The sequence below is a fragment of the Schistocerca serialis genome, chromosome 9 (assembly GCF_023864345.2).
Source record: "Schistocerca serialis cubense isolate TAMUIC-IGC-003099 chromosome 9, iqSchSeri2.2, whole genome shotgun sequence".
Taxonomy (NCBI): Eukaryota; Metazoa; Arthropoda; class Insecta; order Orthoptera; family Acrididae; genus Schistocerca; species Schistocerca serialis.
The window spans coordinates 417,527,902-417,541,784 of NC_064646.1; the positions used below are offsets into that span (position 1 = coordinate 417,527,902).

At 38.8% G+C, this 13,883-nt stretch overlaps 1 pseudogene; it reads right to left on the minus strand.

Annotated features, from left to right (window-relative positions):
• The window catches only part of LOC126419662 (protein HIRA-like), a 356,219-nt pseudogene that overhangs the window by 279,568 nt on the left and 62,768 nt on the right, over positions 1-13,883 (minus strand).

Genomic DNA, 13,883 nt, shown 5'->3' on the forward strand with positions numbered 1-13,883 from the left:
GCTTTGAAATGAATCATGAAATAAATTAAGGAATCACAGGCAATTGAAGTAGATTTTTATTCTATAAACACATTCCTCAGCTGCTGATGTTCACTTGATTAAATCTTCTGTCATAGGTTTCAACTTTTTATAGCAAACATTCATTACCAAAATCACAAAGGAAAGACCAGGAGACAAAGAGAGATATCAAGTACACTACATTATGTTTAGAGAAAGATTTAGAAACAAATCCTGGTCTACACAGGATATACAGGTGTGATACAGACTCAGACTATGATCTGGTAGTGATAAACAACAGATTGAAGCTGAAGAGAATGAAAAAGGAGTATATGAATAAAAGCAATACTGAAAATTTAGGATACAAGGGGAAATTCTCTGAAGCACTGAGAAACATCAAAAGTAAAAAATGTAGAGTAGTTTTGTGGAAGTGGAGAGAACAAGGAAAAAACAATTTAGATAGATACAGTGCAGACACAGTGAAAATCGCTGCATGTGGACCCTAGAATTTTTCACTGGGGGCAATGGGACTGCAACAAGGTACTGGAAGATCTCAAAAGAGAGGGTTGACTACATGAAGCAGATGCCTGGAACACTACGGTACCGGGTTGCTCGGAATCAAAGACAATGGAAACAGGCAACCATCCAGCAATGGAAAAAAATCTATGATACATGTTACTTACCATGAGACTTCCAGACAAGTACTGCCATCACATTACCATAGAAGGCACATATGGATAAATGTGACAACTGTGTCAGATGACAGGTCGGATAAGTCACACTTGTAAACTGCCGAGCAAAATAATGTACATAAGAGTGGAAACTAAAACTGAAGATATGCTGGAAAAAGAACAGTTTGGCTTCAGAAAGACAAAATGTATTAGATAAGCAGTTGTGGTGTTGTGCTTAGTAATGGAAGGCAGATGAGTAAAAATAAGGATAGCTTCCTAGCATTTGTGGACCTAGAGGAAGCATTCAAAAATATAAAATGGCATAAGTAGTTCACAATCTTTGGAAGACCGGGGGCTAAAGTAAAGAGATGGGAGAATTAACTGTAAATGTGCAAAAGCCAAGTGGGAGAAATGAACATGGAATGTCAAGACAGGGAAGTATCAGGGAGCGTGTAAGGCAAGGTTGCAGCTTCTCACAACTGTTCTGCAATTAGTACATCAAAGCAACAATGAAATAGTGACAGACAATTTCAGAAGAGGAATAAAGTCGAAAGAGAACAGATAATGTTATGGTTCGCACACCACCTTACCATAAGCAAGGAAGACTTAGAAGATCTATTGTAAGGAACAGACAGTACAGGAAGCACAGAATATGGCTTTAGGATAAACAAAGCAAATATGAAGTCAATGCAGAGTGGAAGAAGTGATATAATTCTCCAGTCTAGGAAGTAAGAGTACAGAGACAGGTTGCAGTAAGGAAGATATCAGAAAGAAACTGACAAAGGTGAAGAAGGCTTTCTGCAATAGGAGAGCTCTACAGCACATATTCCATTGGAAACAAAGAAGTTCCTGAATGTGTGTGTCTGGAGCACAACGTGAAATACGTATCATCAGAAATCTGGGGAAGAAGAAATTGGAAGCATTTGAAAAATGGTTCTCTCAAGATGTGTTAAAAATTAAATGGCAAGATCAAAATGTAAAATGAAGTATTAAAAAGAATAAGTGAGAAACAAATTCTATGAAACAACTTTACAAAAATGGACATGTTAGCACAACTGCTACAGAATGCAGAAACAGTTAACTTGGTGCTGGGATGAACAGTAAAGGGGAAAAATAGCAGGAGCAAACATAGACTAGACTGCTGAAAACAGTTTACAGAGAATGTTGATTGTAGCAGCCATATAAATATATAAAGATCCAGGGAAGATTGGGAAAGATAGATGACACCAATGAACCATTAGAAAGAATTATGGAAAAACGGGCATAAACCTAGTTTAAATTCTATTAGTCTTATTACTTTTCTTTCTACATTAGTAAAGTTTACAATATAGTGTTACAATTTGAAGTACCACAGTCATATTCTGTTCTTTGTTTTCTTTTAATGCATTTAGTGAAAATAGACACATCAGGACCTGTCTATGCGATGGTGCACCACTTACGTGAAAGGTAAAGGTACCCTATAGAAGTGCTGATATACCCTCCTTGTGAAATATCTGTAGGTGTTCCATATAACATATTTAGCTACAGAGAATGGCAGCACACATCCTTATTCTTCAGTTTCCAAACAGTTTATAAAGCTACTCAAAGAAATAGCCAACCTCCAATAATGAAAACATTTGTGAACTAAACTTTTATCTATAATACTACCAACAAAACAAAATTCATACAAGAAAACCAACAAATTATGAGACAGCGTCACTGATGAGTATTTATCTTCACAGACAATATATATAGTACTGCAGTGAAAGTGACACACTAATAATTCCTTCCTCACAGCTGAGAGGAGACAGGTTGGGCAAGGCTCTCAGACCATAGAATGAGAGAGAGCCAATTGTAGTGAGGCTTCAGACAGAGCTTTGTGTACCCTCAACCTCATCAGAGTGTACACGTGGAAAAACAGAGGGAAAAAAATAATAATTTCCGAATTTTACAGTTAAAAACACACTTTTTCCTGGATGAAAGTACATTTTTTCTGTGTTAAATGACAACATACTTTCCCATGGAACTGTAAAATTCCCATAGAGCTGTAAAACTTATTTATCAATTCTTTGGATGGTAAAGGTTTTGTGCGAACCTCCTGACATTTTAGCAAAAACCTACATATTTTGGAGAGGCGTTCAGGACGCGAAGAGTGCATATTTTAGTATTATGAAAGTATAAACAAGAATTCCACAAAATACAGCACTTCAAAAGCACTGAAATTGAGATTTCACTGCCTGGTACACTTTTGTCAGCCAATCGTAGCTCGTGACACATGATCGCCAGCCAATGACAGCAGATATTCGGACCATAAGACACACAATGTCGTCAGCAAATAGCAACATCACTGTTAACTAGTGCAAACACACAAATAGGAAATGTTAATGATTTAAATTGATATATATGCAGTACAGTTACAAGAAAAGCTAAGCTCTCACATATAATACTGGTGGTCAAAAATTTTTTGCAGTTTTTTTTATGAGGGTGTGGTTATGCATGATCCTAAAAGCACAGTTTAAAGTACAGCTGATGAATTTTTCTGAGAAGCAAAATTATAAATTTCACTGAAGTGGACCAAACATTTCATGGGTTACCTGGCTGAATACATGTTCCGTCGATCACTTCTATTTTTCCACAGAAAAGCCAATTAAATGTGAAATTGCTCAAGACCTCATCTCATACTTCTTTTTGGAAGGATGATAACTTTATTTGCCATTGTCACTGATAATTTGTAATCTATGAAAGAACTAAAATAAATATGAAAAACTCACCTTGAAGATTTGTCTTTTTTAGCACGTGTTACCCTTTAAGAAACATCAAAGACAAATGTCTCAGATAAATTATAAATAATGGCATAAATCGCTTGTCTTCTGGGTCCAAAACTTTTCCAAGTGACTGGTCCCCATAGTGTTAAGTTTTGAATGTGAGTCAAACATTCTGTGATTTAAGAAATTCATTACACACCCTCAAACATAACACAATTCATCTTGCTTAAAAGGAAATTTACTTTGAAAACTAAAGCTTCTCACACCACCATTTGTAATATTTTTCCACAAACTTTTAGAATTGCAAACAGTTGTGATGTCATGCTCATCGAAAGCAGTTTGTTGTTACAAAGTACTGCATGGGATTCGTGCTAAGGCTTTTGACACATTTCACTGTCAGCAGAGAAATGTGCATGCACTGTGTTTTGTTGTTGTAAATGGCACATTTTCTATGCAACTAAAGTTTTATTTTGGTGTTATTCTCTCATTTATAGATTCATTACTGCATTAAGTTCTTACCAGTTAAAATTACAAAAATTTAACTGAGAAATAAAACAATAAAAAATTTCCAGATTTCTAAAAATTCAAGGTTCTTCCTGGATGAAAAAATTCCTGGGTTTTTCCCAGATTTTCCAGTTGTCCCGAAGTGTATAATCCCTGCTCATTATAGATGGTGCCTTTTTACACTGCCTTTTCTATTAAACCTTCTCCCAACCTTCCCTCTCCTCTCCCAGGGAGAAACTATTATCTCCTCTCCCAAGGAGAAACTATTAATGCCAAGAGCCAGGTAGTGAGTCACTCTTTTATAAGTGTGTATCAGCAGTAATACACATTTCACCTACTGAATGTAAGTAATGGTCAGTAATTCATACTCTCAATTTATTACATACTACACTCATGTTCATAAATTAAGGATGATGCTGATACATGCAGAAATAACGCTCTGGTGGGGTGGTTTGTGGGTTTAAATCACCTCGGGGTATGACCATGCGGTGCATTTGACCTTCGGTCATTGCACGGTGGCGCTGGCAGCAGTCACATACACAGAGGTGTGTTGGTGCATGTAAGAGTATGGTGCACCAAGTAAGTGTGCAGACGTTGTCAGGCATGCTAATGGTGACTGTGTCTTGAAAATGGCTCAAAGAACACATATTGATTATGTTATGAGGGGTAGAGTACTAGGGCGACTGTACTCTGGTCAAACACAGGAGGTTGTAGCACAGGCCCTCTGTGTGCCACAAAGTGTGATCTCGAGATTATGGCAATGATTCCAGAAGACAGGAAACGTGCCCAAGCACTACAGTATGGGATGTCCACAGTGTACAACACCACAAGAAGACTGATATCTCACTATCAGTGCTCACAGATAGCCACAGAGTACTGCAGGTAGCCTTGCTCAGGACCTTACTGCAGCCACTGGAACAGTTGTCTCCAGATGCACAGTCTACAGATGACTGAACAGACATGGTTTATTCACCTGGAGACCTGCAAGGTGCATTCACTGACCCCTGGTCACAGGCTGGTGTCAAGAACACAATACATGGTCATTGGAACAGTGGTCCAAGGTTATGTTCACAGACGAGTCCAGGTATAGTCTGAACAGTGATTCTCACCGGGTTTTCATCTGGCGTGAAGCACGAACCACATACCAACCCCTTAATGTCCTTGAAAGGGGCCTGTATGGAGGTCGTGGTTTGATGGTGTGGGGTGGGATTATGTTTGGTGAACGTAACCCCTGTATGTCTTTCACAGAGGAACTGTAACAGGTCAGGGGTTTTGGGACATCATTTTGCACCAGTATGTCCATCTTTCAGGGGTGCAGTGGGTCCCACCTTCCTCCTGATTGGTGATAACGCACAGTCCCACCGAGCTGCCATCATGAAGGAGTACCTTGAAACAGAAGATATCGGGTGAATGGAGTGGTCTGCGTGTTCTCCAGACCTAAACACCATCAAGCACGTCTGGGATGCTCTCAGTTGATGTATCGCTATATGTCTTCAAACCCCTAAAACACTTCAGGAGCTCTGACAGGCACAGGTACAAGAATGGGAGGCTATACCCAAGCAGCCGCTCGACCACCTGATCCAGAGTATGCCAACCCATTGTGTGGCCTGTGTAAGTGTGTGTGGTTATCATATCCAATATTGATGTTGGGGTACATGTGCAGGAAACAGTGGCGTTTTGTAGCACATGTGTTTCGGGACGGTTTTCTAAACTTATCACCAATACCGTGGACTTACCAATCTGTGTCGTGTTTGTTCCCTATGTGACTATGCTATTAGTGCGTTTTTTGTAGTGCCACATTGTGTGGCACCACACTATGCAATTATCCTTAATTTATGAGCACGAGTGTAGAATAAGAAACGAATTATTCCTACTGTAGGAAAACGTAGTAAACTTACAACGCATGTGACAGCCTTTCGGTGTCCAACAAAATCCTTATCTTTCCGCCATCCCTCACGTTCAACAATTTGAGCAGTGGGACCTCCACCGTTCATGGCGTGTGCTGATACTAAGTATTGACCATCTGGTGACCAGCTGGGCCTCAAGAAATGTGTTGTACCTCCTCACTAAAAATTTAAGAAAAAATACAAATAAGTAAAACAAAATTGAACTGACATGTTGTAAGCACTCTGTAACACTACAATTTACAGTATTATTAGACTAAATATAATATATTAAAATATTTTTTCAGTGATGAGAAAGCAAGAAATAAGATACTAAATACGTACCTCACTGAGAACACCAGTTTATACAGTGGCAAGCAACACAACTTAGCACACAATGAAGTTCTAAGTCTAATACTAAGTTCACTGAAATTTCAGATAATCACTAGGTCCACACCTTTTATCACACTTCCAAGAAACAGAAGCAATAGCAGCTTTTTCAGCTAACCTTTTGTTGTATGTTAGAATTTTGGGTGAGTACTAGAAATGGCTATAAGAAGTATGTTATTGTGAGCACAATTTTGTGCCAAAACAACTGGTCACTAAATATGTCATCTCCCCTCACTGACTCGAACACAATAACACAACTGTGTACTGGGACAGAGCAAGTGGGAGCTGCAAATGCACAGACATGTGACAGCAATTGACTGGTGTATCAAATTTATGTTTTCCAGTATTTTCTGTGATATGCAGTTCTCCAGTTCATTAACAAGGGTCAATTCTATGTCAATCTTGTAAATATTTTCTGGGACAGTTTTATTTTGCCCATCCTGTGTAATGGCCAGTGCCAAACCAGTTTGTGGAAGCAGTTTTGTGAAGCAGTTAGGCAGTTCTCTATGATGTTCTTTTTTGTGTGTACACTTCTGTATGAAAGTTTTCCTACCTATCTTACTAAACCGTGAAATGCGGCATAATAGGAAGTGTTCACAAGTGGTTAATAAACAAAAAATTTATTTAATGACTAAATTACTACAAAAGAAAAGCATGAAATGGTCTTAAAATTAACAAATATTCGAGAGAGTCACTGATGTGGTGGCACTAAACAAAGGCATGGCACACTAGAACTAGTGAACATCAAACAAAGTCACTACCTCGTCCCTGAGTATTGCCAGTACAACAACAAATTTTTACAATGCAATGCACAGAATTAATTGTCTCTTGCAGAAGACGTGGTCTGGACAGGATTTGAACAATGAGTGTGCCTGCAGTGACAGGCACAACTCGGCATTCTAATAGCACTCATGTGGGTACTAATATGTGCCAATCAGAATGTTCTGTGGTACAAGTCACTGATTTACTCACTGGGCTGTATAGACGATGTAGAGATGGTGTGGTGCGGATGAGTCATGAAACTCAAGCTGAAAGTTTCAGAGCAAAGCACGTTACCAGATAGTGTGTTCGGCCCACTGCTGTCGCTGGGCCAAAGTCAATGTGATTCCACGAGGAGAAGGGCAAAACTAAGGGTGGGGCTAGATCAGCGAACACCTTGCTAGGAACTGAGCTACTGTCCTGTAGCCAGTGACTGTAGTAGGAAGGTATCCGGTCACACGACAGAATCGACAGCTTGTTGCGGAAGTATACACACAAAGAAAGAAACTTGCTGTGTTGGGAGACAGTCATAGTGAAGTAGGAATGTACAGATATGCTAAGACACATGTGCGGGGAAGGACTGCCACATGAAGGCCCACCTGCCCCTCATGAGAGTGGAGCTCAGATGGTGAGCGAGTTGGTGATGGTGAAGGCTGCTACCAATGGCGGCGGATGGGGGGGTGGGGGGTGAGGTGTGAGGACTGTGTACTGTATCAGTGTTGAGGTCATGAGCAGAGCAGCATCTGTGTGTGTGTGTGTGTGTGTGTGTGTGTGTGTGTGTGTGTGTGTGTGTGTGTGTGTTTTTTTCTGATGAAGGCTTAGTTGGCTGAAAGCTCACTTCCTGACAGTCTTTTTGTTGAGCCTACTTGCGAGTCAGCATTTCTGCTACATGGTGAGTAGAGCAAATATCCTTTTCATGTTATTGTTACATTCCATTCAGGATTTTCCATTGGTTGAATTCACGTTATCTTATTCTCACTATTATCTGATAAAATACTGACTCTAGATAATATGTACTGAATTAGAGTTCCAACTAATTCATCTGCAAAATAAATAAAAGTCAAATAATAACTTCTTATTTAAACCAGCAGAGCGTGATGTCAAGAGTACCTGTGGCATTATCAATACAAGATATTGCTTATTTTTAAATAACACAATCAAATAAATGGTCCACTGAAGGTGCGATAATGTGCTGAAACACGTACAGGTGCAGAAAAAATAAATTAATGATGTCTTACAGAAGGCAGAACTATAGGACAACTTTTTAACCATTAATTTCCACTATATATATGACATACGCCATTAATATTTATTCTTCACAAGCAAAAATTATTTTCTGTTGCTTATGATATGATCAGGTTTTCATCTGTTTTAACATGTCACGCTTTTCAGAACATATATTTGTAGGACCAACTCTCATCTGAGCACTACCTTATAAACAAGAAATTGCCTATCATCTGACAATTGTGTGCTTCTGCAATGCCACAAAAATCTGCATATTATTCAATATTCTAAGATTATTTGTTTGTGAACTACATTTAATTCAGGAGACTGGATTTACTAAAACAAAAAACAACCTTAATAAGAGGAACTCCTCTAAGTTGGTTTATTTTCATCTAATTTGTTTTCCAAAAGCCTATGAGGTACCTTTACAGATATTTACCACAAACGATAGTTCAAGTAGTTGCCTATTTATGAAGCAACGGACTGCTTCGTGTTTCAAAACTTTATGTATGAAATGTATAAATCATTGTTATTACCTGGCATCTTAAGAGCATTCCACACAATCACTGTGTTGTCAACAGAACAAGACGCAAGCCACGCATCATGTGGAGACCATGCCATATCCAGGACATCACAATTATGTCCACGCAAAGTCATGCAAAAACGCCAACTCTCGACATTTACTTTCCCAACACTTCCAAAAACATTTGTTGCACCTGCAATGTTACAATGCTTTCTGAAGAAAAGTTATCATGTATATGATATAGGAAAAACCAAATACTGTAAAAGGTGACTAACAAGAGTCCCACAAAAGAATTACAACACACTTATCAAATAGGGTTGGGGCTACAAGACACAGAGTGAATATCTAAAACAATGGAAAATCCAGGATGGAATAACGACAATATTATAAAAAGGATAGATTTCATCTTACCATAAAGTAGAAATGTTGAGGCGCAACAAAAGACTGCTAAACAAGTAAGCTACACACAGCACATGCACATGCAACTCTTCATACAGTTTTGCCTTAGCAGCCAGAGACAGTGGACAATGGTCATGTGCAGTTGCATGAATATGTGTGTGTGCTTTTTGTATAATTCAAGAGAAGGCTTTTTGGGTGAGGTGAAAGCTCACTTGTTTAGCAGTCTTTTTGTTGTGTCTGTCCAACAGTGAACATATACATGGACAGAGGGGGAGAAAAACAACCTGATAGTCATTTCTGAGCAGGGGGACTTCAAATTCTACAAAATTTCTCAAATAATCGAAGGTCAGAAATGTACCATTATGGTGCCACAGCCACAAAATGACAGCCGATCAGTGACAAGCATGTGCATGTGTGCACATTTAAACTATCTTGCCAGAGCAAATACCTGTTATGCTAAGGAGTGCAGTTAATAATCAACTTAGCTGAAGATAATGGTTTCAAGTGAACAGTCATAGCTATGTAAATTTTAAATTCTCATCCAAGAGTGTTTACGTTTCATTCACATTTTCTTTGATGTTTCATGACTATTAAATCAGTTACTTGTATGCATAACTACCATAGCGCCTTAAAATTATTAAGATAATTAGCTGCGCTACATTGTTAGGCATATCCAAGCACCATCACTTAACAGGATGTCATTTTATGGCTATAGTTCCACAATGAATCACTTCCAAGCTACAGTTATTTTGAAAATTTTATAGATATAAGTTAACATGAACCATGGACCTTGCCCTTGGTGGGGAGGCTTGCATGCCTTAGTGATACGGATAGCCACACCGTAGGTGCAACCATAATGGAGGGATATCTGTTGAGAGGCCAGACAAACATGTGGTTCTCGAAGAGGGGCAGCAGCATTTTTAATAGTTGCAGGGGCAACAGTCTGGATGATTGACTGATCTGACCTTGTAACATTATTCAAAATGGCTGAAAGCAAGAGGAAACTACAGCGTTATTTTTCCAAGGTCATGCAGCTCTACTGTATGGTTAAATTATGATGGCATCCTCTTGTGTAAAAAATTCCAGAGGTAAAATAGTCCCCCATATGGATCCCCGGGCGGTGACTACTTAGGACATCATTATAAGGTGGAAAAAAAAACTGGTGTTCTATGGATCAGAGCGTGGAATGTCAGATTCCTTTACTGGGTAAGTAGGTTAGAAAATTTAAAAAGGGAAATGGATAGGTTAAAGCTAGATATAGTGGGAAATAGTGAAGTTCAGTGGCAGGAGGAACAAGACTTTTGGTCAGGTGAATACAGGGTTATAAATACAAAATCAAATATGGGTTATGCAGGAGTAGCTAAAATAATGAATAAAAAAATAGGAATATGGATAAGCTATGATGACCAGCATACTGAACGTATTATTGTAGCCAAAATAGATGCAAAGCACACACCCACTACAGTAGTACAAGATTAATATGCCAACTAGCTCTGCTGATGAGGACGGCATAGGCAAAATGTATGGTGAGATAAAAGAAATTATTCAGATAGTTAATGGAGATGAAAATTTAATAGTCATGGGGGACTGGAATTCGATAGTAGGAAAAGGGAGAGAAGGAAAAGTAGTAGGTGAATATGGACTGAGAGAAAGAAATGAAAGAGGAAGCCACCTGGTAGAAGATTGCACAGAGCATAATTTAATCACTGCTAACACTTGGTTTAAGAATCGTAAAAGAAGGTTCTATATGTGGAAGAGACCTGGAGATACTGGAAGGTTCCAGATTGATTATATTATGGCAAGACAGAGATTTCAGAACCAGATTTTAAATAGTAAGACATTTCAGGTGCAGATGTGGACTCTTACTACAATTTATTGATTATGAATTGCAGATTAAAACTGAAGAAACCGCAAACTAGAATGTTTCAGAGGGAGCATTAGAGAATGACTGACAAGAACAGAGGAAATGAGTACTGTAGAAGAAGAATGGGTAGCTTTGAGAGATGAAAGAGTGAATGCAGCAGAGGATCAAGTAAGTAAAAAGAGGAGCAATAGTAGAAATCCTTGGGTAACACAAGAGAGATTAAATTTAATCAATGACAGAAGAAAATATATTGTGTCTCATAGCATACATGATCAAAATCATTTGATTCGGGTACAGGAGACACTTCAAAGTTTGGTAAAATTTACCATAGACATAGAAAGTTGAAGTCTACATTTGTTGTTGTTGTGGTCCTCAGTCCTGAGATTGGTTTGATGCAGCTCTTCATGCTACTCTATCCTGCGCAAGCACCCTCATCTCCCAGTACCTACTGCAACCTACATCCTTCTGAATCTGTTTAGTGTATTCATCTCTTGGTCTCCCTCTATGATTTTTACCCTCCACGCTGCCCTCCAATGCTAAATTTGTGATCCCTTGATGCCTCAGGACATATCCTACCAACCGATCCCTTCTTCAAGTCAAGTTGTTTCACAAACTTCTCTTCTCCCCAATCCTATTCAATACCTCCTCATTAGTTATGTGATCTACCCACCTAATCTTCAACATTCTTCTGTAGCACCACATTTCGAAAGCTTCTATTCTCTTCTTGTCCAAACTATTTATCGACCATGTTTCACTTCCATACATGGCTACATTCCATACAAATACTTTCAGAAACAACTTCCTAACACTTAAATCTATACTGAATGTTAACAATTTTCTCTTCTTCAGAAACGCTTTCCTTGCCATTACCAGTATACATTTTATATCCTCTCTACCTCGACCGTCATCAGTTATTTTGCTCCCCAAATAGCAAAACTTCTTTACTACTTTAAGCGTCTCATTTCCTAATCTAATTCCCTCAGCATCACTTGACTTAATTCGACTACATTCCGTTATCCTCGTTTTGCTTTTGTTGACATTCATCTTATGTCCTCCTTCCAAGAGACTGTCCATTCCATTCAACTGCTTGTCCAGGTTCTTTGCTGTCTCTGACAGAATTACAATGTCACCGGCGAACCTCAAAGTTTTTATTTCTTCTCCAAGGATTTTAATACCGACTCCGAATTTTTCTTTTGTTTCCTTCACTGCTTGCTCAATATACAGATTGAATAACATCGGGGAAAGGATACAACCCTGTCTCACTCCCTTCCAAACCACTGCTTCCCTTTCATGCCCCTCTACTCTTATAGCCACCATCTTGTTTCTGTACACATTGTAAATAGCCTTTCGCTCCCTGTATTTTACCCCAGAAAGACAGTATTCCAGTCAACATTGTCAAAAGCTTTCTCTAAGTCTACACATGTTTGCCTTTCTTTAATCTATTTTCTAAGATAAGTTGTAAGGTCAGTACTGCCTCATGTGTTCCAAGATATCTATGGAATCCAAACTGATCTTCCCTGAGGTTGGCTTCTACCAGTTTTTCCATTCATCTGTAAATAATTCGCATTAGTATTTTGCAGCAGTGACATATTAAACTGATAGTTCAGTAATTTTCACATCTGTCAACACCTGCTTTCTTTGGGATTGGAATTTTTATCTTCTGCTTCAAATCTGAGGGTATTTCACCTGTCTCATACATCTTGCTCACCAGATGGTAGAGTTTTGCCAGGACTGGCTCTCCCAAGGCTGTCAGTAGTTCTAATGGAATGTTGTCTACTCCCGGGGCCTTGTTTCAACTTAGGTCTTTCAGTGCTCTGTCAAACTCTTCACGCAGTATCATATCTCCCATTTCATCTTCATCTACCTCCTCTTCCATTTCCATAATATTGTCCTCAAGAACATCGCCCCTGTATAGACCCTTCATATACTCCTTCCACCTTTCTGCTTTCCCTTCTTTGCTTAGAACTGGGTTTCCATCTGAGCTCTTGATATTCATACAAGTGGCTCTCTTTTCTCCAAAGGTCTCTTTAATTTTCCTGTAGGCAGTATCTACCTTACCCCTAGTGAGATAAGCCTCTACATCCTTACATTTGTCCTCTAGCCATGCCTTCTTAGCCATTTTGCACTTCCTGTCAATCTCATTTTTGAGACTTTTGTATTTCTTTTTGCCTACTTCATTTACTGCATTGATATATTTTCTCCTTTCATCAATTAAATTCAATATTTCTTCTGTTACCCAAGGATTTCTACTAGCCCTCGTCTTTTTACTTACTTGATCCTCTGCTGCCTTCCCTCAGAGCTAACCATTCTTCTTCTACTGTATTTTTTCCCCAATTCCTGTCAAGTGTTCCTGTATGCTCTACCTGAAACTCTGTACAATCTCTGGTTTAGTCAGTTTATCCAGGTCCCATCTCCTTAAATTCCCACATTTTTGCAGTTTCTTCAGTTCTAATCTACAGTTCATAACCAATAGATTGTGGTCAGAGTCCGCATCTGACCCTGGAAGTGTCTTACAAGTTTCCCTTCAGTACCTGAATAATTTCTTTTATCTCATCATACATTTCATCAATTTCTTCATCATCTGCAGAGCTAGTTGACATATAACCTTGTACTACTGTAGTAGGTGTGGGCTTCATGTCTATCTTGGCCACACTAATGCAATCACTATACTGTTTGTAGTAGCGTACCCGCACTTCTATTTTTTTATTCATTATTGAACCGACTCCTGCATTACCCTTATTTGATTTAGTATTTATAACCCTTTACTCACCTGACCAGAAGTCTTGTTCCTCCTGCCACCAAACTTCACTAATTCCCACTATATCTAACCTTAACCTATCCATTTCCCTTTTTAAGTTTTCTAACCTACCTGCCAGATTAAGGGATCTGACATTCCACACTCCGATCCATAGAATGCCAGTTTTC